The sequence below is a fragment of the Anthonomus grandis genome, chromosome 13 (assembly GCF_022605725.1).
Source record: "Anthonomus grandis grandis chromosome 13, icAntGran1.3, whole genome shotgun sequence".
Classification (NCBI taxonomy): Eukaryota; Metazoa; Arthropoda; class Insecta; order Coleoptera; family Curculionidae; genus Anthonomus; species Anthonomus grandis.
Genome location: NC_065558.1, coordinates 1,419,024 through 1,434,192, shown reverse-complemented (window position 1 = coordinate 1,434,192; position 15,169 = coordinate 1,419,024). Strand labels below are relative to the sequence as shown.

General features: G+C 30.3%; 1 protein-coding gene across 2 annotated transcripts in view; it reads right to left on the bottom strand.

Moving 5' to 3' along the window:
• The window catches only part of LOC126744299 (pleckstrin homology domain-containing family G member 5), a 171,620-nt gene that overhangs the window by 84,975 nt on the left and 71,476 nt on the right, over positions 1-15,169 (bottom strand). The gene's annotated exons all lie outside the window — the stretch shown is intronic.

The following is a 15,169-nucleotide window of genomic DNA, read 5'->3' as shown; positions in this document are numbered from 1 at the left end:
ATTAAGCGTAAAAGTGAAAAAAAGCTGTAAAGCAAAAACTACTTTACATAGATGATTGTAGAGTGTATCAAAAAATAAGTTTTAAAAAGTGTTAAATGTATTGAAAGTATGACATTTCTGAGTGAAACTCCCAGGTTATTAAATAAAATATGATTTTATATTTTTAATTTTTCGGACTTTCATGGAGAAAACTTATTATTGCTCGCCCTGTATGGTTCACAAAAATTTCGGTTGGATGGCGTTTCAAAGATGAAAGATGAAGCTATTTTTTCATAAAAACTTTTTTTGAAAAAATAGCTAATAAACTTAGCAAAAAACTCAAAAAAACTAAAAATGCCAAATAAATGCTCGTTATAAAAAAAAAACTCTAAATATGTCATTTTTTCCGAAGCCTTTTTGCCGAAAAACTTGCTTTATAAAAATTATCTTTTAGCCTCTGGACCACTTTGAATTATTTTTTTTTACTCAAATTTGATCGCATATAAATACTCACCCTGTACACGGATCTGGCCCAAAAAGTATAGGGCTCTTAAGCACCCATTGAGCCTTATGTCCTAAAAACTTTAAGTCGTTTAAATGCTTTAAATTTGAGGACAAAAGGAATTTTACCCATTTTTTACTTTAACGCGGTACCGCTCCCTTTGTGGCTACCCGAAAAAAAAAATATTTACGGATCCATTATTCTCAATGTATTGAGAGATGACGTGCCAAATTTCATCAGTTCGCTACCCATACAGCCAAAGATATGAATTTTTATTTCTCAAAAAACACGAAAATTAGTGTCGGACGTGGCGCCCTTATATTTATTCGCTGACATGACGCTCATATATAAACAAAATCGGTTGACGTATAAGCAAATAATAAGCAAAAATGTACGGTAAGTCAAATGGTTGCCTAATAGTTTCCCACATTAATTTAAATGACAGACAAGTTTCCATCTTTGATGCAAGTTAAAGGGATTTATTTACCTTAGGGATTTAGTTCAAATATTTCTTTTAAAATACAAAATTCAAATCCTTCTTCAACAACTAGTAGAAGACGATTTTGAAATTTAATTTTTTCAAGAGGATTATACTCGGTATGCTGAAAAAATTGATGCATGGCAGGAAATCATGGTTGCGAAATCATCAAGCCATTTTGTTTGGAAGGAAATTTAACTGGAAAAATTTATTTAGACCTCCTATATTAAGGGTCGTGCATTTTGAAATTCAAAGACAATAATTATGTTAGGACTGAATCATGAAAGCTCTTGGGCAAAAAAGTTGTCAATGCTTACGCTTACTGTAAATGGTAATTCTATTTCACTCTTATACATGGTAATCGATGGTACTTTAGACGTTTACGGAGAACGAAAAATTGATTTTTTTTTTTTGAAAATTTGGCATCATGGGTTTTAGCTAGTGATGCACCGTTGCCGCTCATACCAAAAAGTAGTAGCAACTTTGTTATTTTAAATAAAATACCCTGTATCTTATTTTATTTTTCAAGCCGCTATCGCTTTATGATTGTTTTTTTATGAGGTGTTCCTATAGCTATTTTTAGTGGTTTTCGAGAAATTAATTATTTTCTTTATTTTTTTGACTAAAACATAGCTTCAAATAAATGTTTATTACTACGGCACTGAAGTGCGCAAAAAATTGAAATTATGAGCGTATTAATGGATGTATTGTAAATAATTAGCTGTCACTATAAAATTTTGTTTTACCTTATACAGGATTGGTGAAAATTATTGATTTTACCGCTAGATACAAAAATTGTAAAAAATGCTTTTTTTTAAATAGAACACCCTGTATATTATAACATATTCTAAAAGGAATTTTCTAACGAGGTATTATGTTCCTGTATCTAAGTAGTTCAGTTTCTAAAATAATAGCAAATTTCTGTAAAAATCGGAATATTTTGGTCAACAATGTTATGCCATTGACGTTTGGACAGTTACATTTAGTTAATTAATAGTAAATACGCTTGGATGTTTTTTTTTTAAATAGTGACCTAAAAATTCTATAAAATGGAAAGAAATAGTTATTCAAATGAAGTTTTGATAAATATCTTTATTATTCATAGACAATGTGACAAAATTGTAGAAGAACATGCCGAAAGTTCAACGAAATGTACCCTAATTTACAAAAAATGGATAAAAGGAAATTTGCGCGAATACAAAATAACTTTATACAACTAGTTATCCTAACATTATAAGTAATTTACAATAAATTTCCAAAATGATTGCCATTGACTTCGAAGCACTTCAAAATCCTGCTTGTGTTTCAGAAGGATTTTGTTGAATAATGCAATTGATAAGTCGTTGACGTAGTTCCTGTTTACCGGTATCTTTTATACCAAAATTTGCTTCAAATTACCCTAAAAGTAAAAATCAAGTAGTGTAAGATCAGGTGATCTCGCGGGCCAATCCCATGGTCCCAAACGCCTAAACCAGCGGTCATCAAGTAGTGCGATAATCTTAAAAGCGATAATCTTTAATCTAAGCGTTAAATTTTTCAGAAAATCTACTACTACTGATTTATGGAAGTTTAAGGACTTAAATGACTAAATTAAAACCATACTTCCGTAAATTATGCTCGTAATTTAAATTTTCTACGTGTTCCAGTGCCGTAGTAATAAAAATTTATTCAGAGCTATGTTTTTGCTTTTGCCAAAAAAAAAATTAATTTCTCGACAACTACTAAAGATAGTTCAAAATAATCATCCATTAGTCTCAAAGAGACTTAGATAATATGACCAAACGAAAAGAAAGCATACTCAAAGTCAAAGTCTCACAAATCAAGCGTCTATTTAAAAGGTTACGCATTTCGCCGCTTAAGGGCATCATCAGACCTACATAAAATTATCAAAATTAAATATTAAGGAACCAAACGCTAATTAACAAAAAAGACATACCGCATATAAATACAAAAACTACACATTCACTCTCACTAACATAATTAAAACGCCAAATATCACCGAAATCCAGTACATTTTATACATATTATCTTATAAAGAACAAAAACAAATACAACCATGAAAGAGCAATATATGAATAAAATATATGAGTCAAGATTTTTTTTTAAACATCCTGACCTCAATTAAAACGAATAATGAAGGGGTTTATATATGTACCTAAAAATTTTAAATTTTCTTCACTATTAATGACAATGTTTGCTCCCTACCTGTAATTTTCCTACCGGCGGTGACACAACCAGGAAAATCCTCATGGTGGCCTTCAAAAAATCGTCCTGTCTCACCCCAGCCTGATCCTTCGACCCCTTAACGCTCGACTTACATCTACTAAAACTAAGACTAGGCCTAATATTGTCTTTTTTTTCACTCTTTCGAACACCTTTATCGCTCCCCCCGGACTTGCACGGGGGTGGATTATCATTTACATTTTTACACTTTTCTCTAAAGCTTAACGCTCTTAGTTTCGAGGTGGTGGTACTTCCACCACCACCACCACCACCACCACCCTCTAGCCCTAAAGATCTCTGTTTGGTCAGGGTGTCCCTTTCCGCTTTCGTTAGGGAATTTTTTCTAGAGACCTGCAGGTCTTTGGTTTTGCTCTGGTCCGATGTAGAACTGCTGCTGGTGGTACCTGAGGCGGCATGTCTCTGTACTTTTCGCCTAATCGATCCGACGAATTTGCGCCATTCTTGGCCCTCCTGGAGCGGGTTCTGGTCGTCGATGTTTAAACTTTCCCGCGCTATTTTCACTTGTTTTGACGAGAAAATTTTGATTATGTTGAACACTATTTTCGATTGAAGGTTGTGTCCGTTGATATTTTTAAACTAACCGTACGTTTTATGTTCAGTTTATTATACACTTATAAGTTACTTTGTACATCCTTGTAAGCGTATGGTGCTTTTTTTAAATGAATTTACACTAAAATTTGAGGGTGATTATAGGCAGATTGTGTAAGAGTTATTTTTTAAATCTAACGAAGTTGGTTTGTCTATTATGGGAGGAAAAATTGGGGTTTTCCAAGAGGACATTTCATTCATTTATTTTTTTTAATTTTCTTATTCATCTATAAAATTTTTTAATTAAATAACGCTGTAAATAAGGAAAAAATTTAATTTGAACCTTAGGACTTAAACAATAACATAGCATAAAAATGCAAAAAGGTAGGTTTCAATTCCTTATATCCAATAACTGTCTATATAGTTGTGACGAATTCGTAGTTTAATAATAGGATAGCAGAGCATTTATTATTCTCATACATATATTATATCCTCTCAATTCAAAATTCTAGTTAGTTTTCTAGTTACTATTTGAGTATGTTTTGCCGTTTAACCGTAACTTTATCAAGCTAAGACAATATTGCTTAATGATTTAAATTAACCCCAATATAGTAATTTGGGTATTTTGGATAGCACAGTTACCTTAACTTAATTTAGAGTTTTTTTGACTAAAGAAAGAACTTTTTATCCTTTACTTCTAATAAATATTAAATAGTCTATAAAACAACAAATAATTCTGCAATGGTCTTAAAGAAAAAAATGTCTCATATAATTTTAAAAGAGCTGATCTAAGAATACTATGCAATTTTTTGGAAATAAGTTGGCATATACTAGAGAGCTGAAAATTTGTGCAAATATTCTTCAATTAAAATGATTGAACACCTATTTCAGCGTTTTTTCAGAAAATGTACAGGAAGATAAAAAAATAATTTTTTTCGGAAAAATTTGATTTTTTTCAAAAAATCCTGTCAACATGCCCATAACTCAAAAACCAAGAAAGCTAGAGAGCTGAAAATTTGTACAAATATTCTTCAATTAAAATGATTGGACACACTTATTTCAGCGTTTTTTCAGAAAATGTACAGGAAGATGAAAAAATTATTTTTTTTTGGGAAAATTTGATTTTTTTTCAAAAATCCTGCCAACATGCCCATAACTCAAAAACCAAAAAAGCTAGAGAGCTGGAAATTTGGACAAATGTTCTTCAATTAAAATGACTGGATACCTATTTCAGCGTTTTTTTATAAAATGTACAGGAGGATAAAAAAATTAATTTTTTTTGGGAAAATTTGATTTTTTTTCAAAAAATCCTGTCAACATGTCCATAACTCAAAAACCAAGAAAGCTAGAGAGCTGAAAATTTGTACAAATATTCTTCAATTAAAATGATTGGACACCTATTTCAGCGTTTTTTCAGAAAATGTACAGGAAGATGAAAAAAATTTTTTTTTGGAAAAATTTGATTTTTTTTCAAAAAATCCTGTCAACATGCCCATAACTCAAAAACCAAAAAAGCTAGAGAGCTGAAAATTTAAAGAAATATTCTTCAATTACATTTATTAGACACCTATTTCAGCGTTTTTTCAGAAAATGTACAGGAAGATGAAAAAATTATTTTTTTCGGAAAAATTTGATTTTTTTCAAAAAATCCTGTCAACATGCCCATAACTCAAAAACCAAAAAAGTTAGAGAGCTGAAAATTTATACAAATATTCTTCAATTAAAATGATTAGACACCTATTTCAGCGTTTTTTCAGAAAATGTACAGGAAGATAAAAAATTAATTTTTTTCGGAAAAATTTGATTTTTTTTCAAAAAATCCTGTCAACATGCCCATAACTCAAAAACCAAAAAAGCTAGAGAGCTGGAAATTTGGACAAATATTCTTCAATTAAAATGATTGGACACCTATTTCAGCGTTTTTTCATAAAATGTACAGGAAGATAAAAAAATTTATTTTTTTTGGGAAAATTTGATTTTTTTTCAAAAAATCCTGTCAACATGCCCATAACTCAAAAACCAAAAAAGCTAGAGAGCTGAAAATTTGTACAAATATTCTTCAATGAAAATGATTTGACACCTATTTCAGCGTTTTTTCAGAAAATGTACAGAAAGATAAAAAATGAATTTTTTTTGGAAAAATTTGATTTTTTTTCAAAAAATCCTGTCAACATGCCCATAACTCAAAAACCAAGAAAGCTAGAGAGCTGAAAATTTGTACAAATATTCTTCAATTAAAATGATTTGACACCTATTTCAGCGTTTTTTCAGAAAATGTACAGAAAGATAAAAAATGAATTTTTTTTGGAAAAATTTGATTTTTTTTCAAAAAATCCTGTCAACATGCCCATAACTCAAAAACTAAAAAATCAAGAGAGCTGAAAATTTGTACAAATATTCTTCAATTAAAATAATTAGACACCTATTTCAGCGTTTTTTCAGAAAATATACAGGAAGATAAAAAATTAATTTTTTTAATAATTTATTTTCTCTAATACTAATTAAAATCTAACAAAGAAAACGATTAACATTTCTTAGCTAACATACAACATAATCCAGCAAACGACAATAACGCCACGAAAATTAGGATTTTAGGCTCAGTGCTCAATTTCCCAACGTTGGCATTTAATATCGCCAACTCCGGATTATTTCCCGCTATTATCCCTTGTGAAGAAAGTTTCCTGCATGTCAGAATAACGATAATTAACCGGATTTCGTACGTCAGCTATATATTAATTCATATCTCCTAGTAATTTTATTCAAGAATTAAAACCTTGCAACCCTCGTTTGTTAACAATATCAAACTGCATTATGGAAGTTGCTGAATAGAGCGCAATAAAATATTTTATGGTCTTATTGGTTGTGTTTTATGTGCTATTTTTATTTCGACTAAAGGTGGAAATGGGATGATGATTGAAAATTTGATACATTGTGTACTATAGGTTTTACACATTATGCATGGTCCAGGCTAATATTGTAAGATTTTTCTCTTCAGTTTAGTTAATTACGATTTGTTCCTTAAAAGATTAACCACCATTAGCTTTAGATTTTGGGGTTATGCCTTTCCAGAGTGTTACTTGGAATCCACAAAAACGCATTTGTTGCATGTAATTCCAGAAAAAAGATGCAAACAAAAATAACGTTAGAAAATGAAAAAAAAACATAAAATAAACTGATGTTAAACTAATAAAATTAAAAATTCTTCTCTCTTTTCATATAATATTAATTTCGTCGTTATGTTGCTAAGAAGACCGTAACTGCAAGAAGGGTATAACCCACATAGATGAGGTGAAATTAATTTTCTGCCCTGCTAATTCCTGTTAAAATTAGCGAATTTAATGACTTGCCAAAGCAGTTACCAACCAACCGACACGGTCGACTATTTAACATTAATACCAGAAATTAAATTTAAAATGTTGTAGTAATACTCTTTTAATGGGGGCGAAAATTACTTTTTTAATTTCCTTTAGATTTAATTTCTCTGTTTTTATAGGGGTTGCAAGAATTTCTAATTAAGAGTTTGAATTATTATGGTTTGAGTTATTTTATTTTATTCTTTTCGATGACAATAGGGTGTGTTTTATAGGGAAGTTTTTTGGGCATCTTATTAATTAATTCATGCAATAATTATTTAAAATTTAATTGATAACAAATGGATCCTTAACAATTGCCATGGAATAATACTTCATGTCTTTAGTGAATTTAAGTAGTTAAGAAAAGTGAAATTTTAAGATGTTTCAAGGTGTGCCTGGACCATGAGATGCGGTAGAAATCAATAAAATGCACTTTTTACCCACTTTTTGACTTTTAAACCCATCTGAAATCCATGAATCCTTGACGATCGCTTTGAAATGATGCTTTACGTCTCAAGTGGATTTAACTAGTTAAGAAAAGTAAAATTTCAAGATGATTCAAGGTGTGCCTGGACTATGAAATGTGGTAGAAATCGATAAAATGCACTTTTTACTCAATTTTTGAACTTTAAACCCATCTGAGATCCATGAATCCTTGACGATCGCTTTGAAATGATGTCTCACGTCTCTAGTGAATTTAGCTTGTTAAGAAAAGTAAAATTTTAATATGATTTAAGGTGTGCCTGGACTATGAAATGCGGTAGAAACCGATAAAATGCACTTTTTATCCACTTTTTGACCTTTAAACCCATCTGAGATCCATTAATCCTCGACGATCACTTTGAAATGATAATTCACGTCTCTAGTGGATTTGACTAGTTAAGAAAAGTAAAATTTTAAGATGATTCAAGGTGTGCCTGGACTATGAAATGCGGTAGAAACCCATAAAATCCTTTTTTTACTCAGTTTTTGACCTTTAAGCTCATCTGAGATCCATGAATCCTTGACGATCGTTATGACATGGTGCTTTACATCTCTAGTATATTCAGCTTATTAATAAAAGTGAAATTTCAAGATGATGCAAGGCGTGCCTGGACTATGAAATGCGATAGAAACCGATAAAATGCACTTTTTACTCAGTTTTTGACCTTTAAAACCATCTGAGATCCATGAATCCTTGACGATCGCTTTGAAATGATGTCTCACGTCTCTAGTGGATTTAGCTTGTTAAGAAAAGTAAAATTTCAATATGATTTGAGGTGTGCCTGGACTATGGAATGCGGTAGAAACCGATAAAATGCACTTTTTAACCCAGTTTTTGACCTTTAAACCCATCTGAAATCCATGAATCCTTGACGATCGCTATGACATGATGCTTTACGTCTCTAGTGGATTTAATTAGTTAAGAAAAGTGAAATTTCAAGATAATTCAAGGCGTGCCTGGACTATGAAATGCGGTAGAAACCGAAAAATGCACTTTTTGACCTTTAAACGCATCCGAGATCCATGAATCCCTGACGATCACTTTGAAATGATTCTTTACGTCTCTAGTGGGTTTAACTAGTTAATAAAAATAAAATGTAAAGATGATTCAAGGCGTGCCTGGACTATAAAATGCGGTAGAAACCAATTAAATGCCTTTTTTACTCAGTTTTTGACATTTAAATCCATCTGAGATCCATGAATCCTTGACGATCACTTTGAAATAATGATACACGTCTCTAGTGGGTTTAACTAGTTAAGAAAAGTGTAATTTCAAGATGATTCAAGGTGTACTTGGACTATGAAATGCGGTAGAAATCGATAAAATGCACTTTTTACTCAGTTTTTAACCTTTAAACCCATCTGAGATCCATGAATCCTTGACGATCCCTATGACATGATGCTTTATGTCTCTAGTGGGCTTAACAAGTTAAGAAAAGTGAAATTTCAAGATGGTTTAAGGTGTGCCTGGACTATGAAATACGGTAGAAACCTATAAAATGCACTTTTTATCCACTTTTTGACCTTTAAACCCTTCTGAGATCCATGAATCCTATTATATACTACATTAACAATCGCTTTCAAATAATGCTTTACGTCTCAAGTGGGTTTAATTAGTTAAGAAAAAAGAAATTTCAAGATGATTTAAGGTGTGCCTGGACTATGAAAAACGGTAGAAACTGAAATATGAATCTGATCCATAAATCCTTAACAAAGATATTTTGTGGTTTTTCTGCTATTAGACTGCTTAGTCTATCTGCAGAAGAACCTAATACTTAAATAAATAAATTTATTAATTTATCTGTTTGTAATATAATTGCTGCTCTTCCCTAAAAATAAATCATTATAAACTGATTAATTATAAAAGCAAAGGCCCAAAAAAAAATCCAAACCAAAAATCACTTGTTTCAAGACGAAATAAATAACCGTTAAGGAAACGATACATTATGCATCCTGATGTATTGAGACCGAAATTCTCCGTACGGGGGCGCTTTATGAATTAAAGATAAGAAAGCCGGAGGGGGAATTAATAAATTGTTAAATTCCTCGAGCGGTATTATAGCAATAATGTTTATCAAATCATGATGGAGTTCTAAAGGCATTATCTCTTTTGTTCCGCGGTGCTTTACGTCCCTTTGAGCGCTCACATTCAGGAGGTACTCTAACGGAATAATAGAGATATAATACAGATTTCTAGGAAGATTTATTATATTTTCTGTAGGAATATCTTGACATTTTTAAATTGTAAAAAATTCCAAGTTATGTCATTCCAAGTAATTTTGGTACATATATTCTTATAAAAGTACAAAATAAGCACCTAAGTAACTTAATACTTGCGTATGCCTCTATAAAAATTTTATATTAAGGAAATTTGTTTATCTTTTTCATGTTTCGATTCCAGCTCTTTCTTTAAATGAATAATTTAAGTAGCCAAAATGTACAGGGTGGTCCATTTAACTTGAGACGCATCGCAATAGCTCGAAAACTAAACGTGTATCCAGAAAATGTTTTATGTGAACTTTGAATGGTTTCCAGGGAGCCATAAAATGACGTAATTGGTTTGATCTTGAGGGGACGTCTTCAAGGTCAAATGAAGATCAACTTCACTTTTTTGCATAGAAACCTCTATTTTTTTAATGCTATCTGATTTAACGTTAAAAAATAAGTAACTTTAATCTGACGCTTTTTTACATGCGAATTTAAAATTTATTATTTTTTATTTTTTTTTTAATTTGTATTTTTTCCTTTTCAAGATATTAATTCTTGATTCTTTTACAAATGTTTTCCTTGACAATGACATTTGCCCTTGTAGGTAGTATCTGATGATCTATCAAAAGGAGTGAAAGTATCTTATGATAGAATTTTATTATCAACAGAATCAAAAACTTGAAAATAAAACGTATAAGTAAATTCAAAAACGTTTTTAAACGATCTTTAATGCATTTTTCTAAAATTTTTGAAAAATTGTTTATTAGGCTGATTGGGCGATATTTCTCAATTTTTGCCTTTCTTATGTATTGGCGTGACAATCGACTGTTTAAAATATTTCGGTATTGAGCAGTTTGCGAAAATAAGGTTTACAATATGGCTCAAAGGCTTTGCTATACAGTGCGGGCAGTCTCCGTTCAAACTCCGAAGCCACGGCCCCTTAGTTCTCGAGGTCACGGGTAACAATTTTCCCATTTTTTACCCCTTATCGGTGGAATTTCGAAAAATCCGTTCTTATCCGGTGCCTACATTATAAAAGGAACCCGTTGGCAAAATTTCACGTTTCTACCTATTGTAGTTTGGGCTCTGCGATGATGAGTCAGTCAGTCAGGACAAACTCTTTTATATATATATAGATAATTTCATTTGTGTTTACCGGCGATAAATATATTGAATTATTCGATGGTTCTGGGATGTCGGTAATAACAATGTCTTTCTCCGGTGGCTTTAAGTAATTATTGCAATAGTTGGCGATAGCTTAATTTGATGTAAATTTCTTGCCATTGGCGTATAGAAACAGAGGTATAATAAGCCTCTTAATCTAAGATTATTTAACATTCACTACAGAGGTTTTTTTACCTTATATTATTTCGACAGTTAAAAATGGTAAAATTTAGGTTAATAGCTTAGGCAGTTCAATTCTACTAATTTTTTAAGCTGATTTATTGCAAATCTAAACTGATTTTTTACACCTAACTAAGCCATAATTAATAAATCCGATGTTAGGATGGAATGAAATATGCGAGACCAATAAAAAAAAATGCGCTCGTAATAATTAAAACCCTCCCAAAAAAAAAATGTTCATTCGACGGGACATTTTGCCGGTGTGCGGTTTCTCACCCGAATTAAACGGGGGGGCGTTTATATTTAAATTGCTGCGGGTTTTGCATGACCCGTCGAAAATGATTGGGGTAATTCGCTTACCCCTTTACATCCCGCCGCAGTATAATTCAAAAAAATGAAGCGTAAAATTTATATGCATGTACTCGTTATAAAAATGACAGAGATGGGGGAGGGGGAGGCGGCAGACATTTCTCAATAAATTTTATTTTCTCGATCGTTCGCTTTCCATATTGCCAACGAGTTAAATCGATATTAAACGGAATATCGCTATTTGATGTTTAAGCGTTGACTTTATATCGTATAAAACCGTGTGGGATAAACGTAATCATTTAGTGCGATCATTGCCGTATGTTACGTGAGGTATACGTGTTTAAGAATTCGTTTTCTCGATCGCTTAATAGATAAATTAATATTGTTGTTTAATTGAATGTCATTGGTTGTTTTATGGTTTGAAATAACTTGGTTTAGAGGTTAAATGTAAATGTTTTTCTTAATGGGTTTCTCTTGAGTTCCACCAGAACCCAATTTTCTCTGAAACCACTTTTTAGATATTTTAACAAAACTATCTGCAATAGAGAAGGAAAATTTATTTTTTTTCCAAACATTTTTGGTTCAGTTAGCTAATGAAGACAATAAGATGGCAGTAATTTTAATTGGCATTAAAGATCGTCAATATAGAATGAGGTAAAAGCCCTAAATTCATTGGACACCTATTTCAGCATTTTTCCAAAAATTTACTAAATTTTAAGAAAAATCGGAATTTCCAAAAAATAAACTTTTTTTGTATTTTCTTGAAAAAAATTGAAAATCACCCAATAAATTGTCCATAACTCACGAAACAGATAAGACAGACAGTTGAAAATTTGTATACAAAATCTTCATTTAAATTCATTGGACACCTATTTTACCGTTTTTCAAAAAATTTACAAAATTTTAAGAAAAATTGGAATTTTGGAAAAAACTTTTTTTTCAAATCACTCAATGTCCGTAACTTATGAACCAGATAAAATAGACAGTTGAGAATTTGTGCGCAAGATCTTCGTTTAAATTCATTAGATACCTATTTCAACTTTTTTCTAAAAATGTATTAAATTTAACAAAATAGATATTTTGAAAAAAAAATTATTTATTTTTTAAAATCACGCAATTTCCGTAACTTACGAACCAGATGAGATAGACAGTTGAGAATTTGTACACAAAATCTTTATTTAAATTCATTGGACACCAATTTTAGCATTTTTTCAAAAATTTACTAAATTTTAAGAAAAATCGGAATTTCCAAAAAATAAACTTTTTATCTTCCTGTACATTTTCTGAAAAAACGTTGAAATAGGTGTTTAATCATTTTAATTGAAGAATATTTGTGCAAATTTTCAGCTCTCTAGTTTTTTTGGTTTTTGAGTTATGGGCATGTTGACAGGGTTTTTTGAAAAAAAATCAAATTTTTCCAAAAAAAATTATTTTTCTATCTTCCTGTACATTTTCTGAAAAAACGCTAAAATAGGTGTCTAATCAATTTAATTGAAAAATATTTGTACAAACTTTCAGCTTTCTAGCTTTTTTGGTTTTTGAGTTATGGGCATGTTGACAGTATTTTTTTTTAAAAATCAAATTTTTCCAAAAAAAATTAATTTTTTATCTTCCTGTACATTTTCTGAAAAAACGCTGAAATAGGTGTCAAATCAATTTAATTGAAGAATATTTCTATACATTTTCAACTCTCTAGCTTATTTGGTTTTTGAGTTATGGGCATGTTGACAGGATTTTCATTCAAAAAATCAAATTTTTTCCAAAAAAAATTAGTTTTTTCATCTTCCTGTACATTTTCTGAAAAAACGCTGAAATAGGTGTCAAATTAATTTAAGTGAAGAATATTTCTATACATTTTCAACTCTCTAGCTTATTTGGTTTTTGAGTTATGGGCATGTTGACAGGATTTTCATTCAAAAAATCAAATTTTTCCAAAAAAAATTAGTTTTTTCATCTTCCTGTACATTTTCTGAAAAAACGCTGAAATAGGTGTCAAATCAATTTAATTGAAGAATATTTCTATACATTTTCAACTCTCTAGCTTATTTGATTTTTGAGTTATGGGCATGTTGACAGGATTTTTTGAAAAAAAATCAAATTTTTACAAAAAAAAATAATTTTTTATCTTCCTGTACATTTTCTGAAAAAACGCTGAAATAAGAGTCTAATCAATTTAATTGAAGAATATTTGTACAAACTTTCAGCTTTCTAGCTTTTTTGGTTTTTGAGTTATGGGCATGTTGACAGGATTTTTTGAGAAAAAAACAAATTTATGCAAATAAAAGCAATCATTTTAATTGAAGAATATTTGTACAAATTTTCAGCTCTCTAGCTATTTTGGTTTTTAAGTTATGGGCATGTTGACAGGATTTTTTGAAAAAAAAATCAAATTTTTCCAAAAAAAGATTATTAAGATTTTCAAAATTAAAATCTTAATAATCAATTTATCATCATATTCAAAAAGATAACTTTGCCCTGATCACTTGAATAAGTCACACAGAATCCTTTATTTCTTTATCCTCCTTTCAGTTTAAAATTTTGTTCACCTACTACCTGGAAAAAATGGCCTTGGAGCTTTTCCAGACAGTTGAAGCTTGTCCTTCTTATCGGCTTTGGATAATCCCAACTGCCTGGACGAAAACAATTATTTCACTATTTTTATTAGTCTCATGTTGGGCGCCAAAAATTTGCTCTTTGACGACAAGTTTACTATTTTTTTGACTTAACACTAATTGATAGTTAGACCAAAAAAGTGAGAACTACTTTTATATTACACAGTGTTGGCTCTAAAACCTTTAAAAGTCAAAAAAGTGTCCATTTTTAAACGCCTGTAGTGACACTATTAACGTCCTTCATCAATTTGAATATTAGGTCTTAAAAAAATATTAAATAAATTCCTTTAAAACTATTTTTACTTAAAATAATCTTCTGGTGTGTTAATCTATTTATAATTATAAGTGATTTTTGTAAAATCGTACAAACTGGAGCTGATTTGGCTCAACAGTAATAAAGTGAAAGAATTTTTTTAAATTTAACTAGACACAAACACTTAGTGTCTACTTAGTGACACTTAAAAAATACTTCTTCTTCAGTTAGTGTCTTCGTGTATTTTTTACATGATACAACAAAATGTTTTTTAGTCACCAGTGGAAACTAGAGTAAAATCGTACCAATTTTTAATGAGCCGTAAATTTTCTCGTAAAGCTTTTCATTGTTTTTTTGAATAAGTTTGTAATAACTTTAGTAAAATCAGACTAAAATTAAAAGAATAACATAAAAATATTCCAGGAAGTTGCGGCTTTTTTTATATTCTTCAAATAGATGAAATTTCAAGGGAATTCAAGAAAACTGGAAATAATTGAGGAACCTAGAAAAAAAAATCAGTCTTCTAAGGATAACTTCAACTGCCTGGACGAACTTAAATACTTTTCTAATAACAATAAATTAACCAGCGAATAAAATAAATAATCTTTAATTTTTATTAGTTTTATGTTGGGCGCCAAAAATGTTCCTTTTTTGCTATTTGACTTTTTGATAAACTGTGAGTATTTTATTTCCTCCTAAAATAATATTAATGGAGAACTTAGAGCGAACAAGCAAGAACTGTTTTGCTCTATATTAAACAGTATTGGCTATAAAACGTTTAAAAGTCAAAAAAGTGGCCATTTTTAAACGCCTGTAGTGACACTATTAACGTCCTTCATCAATTTGAATATTAGGTCTTAAAAAAATATTAAATAA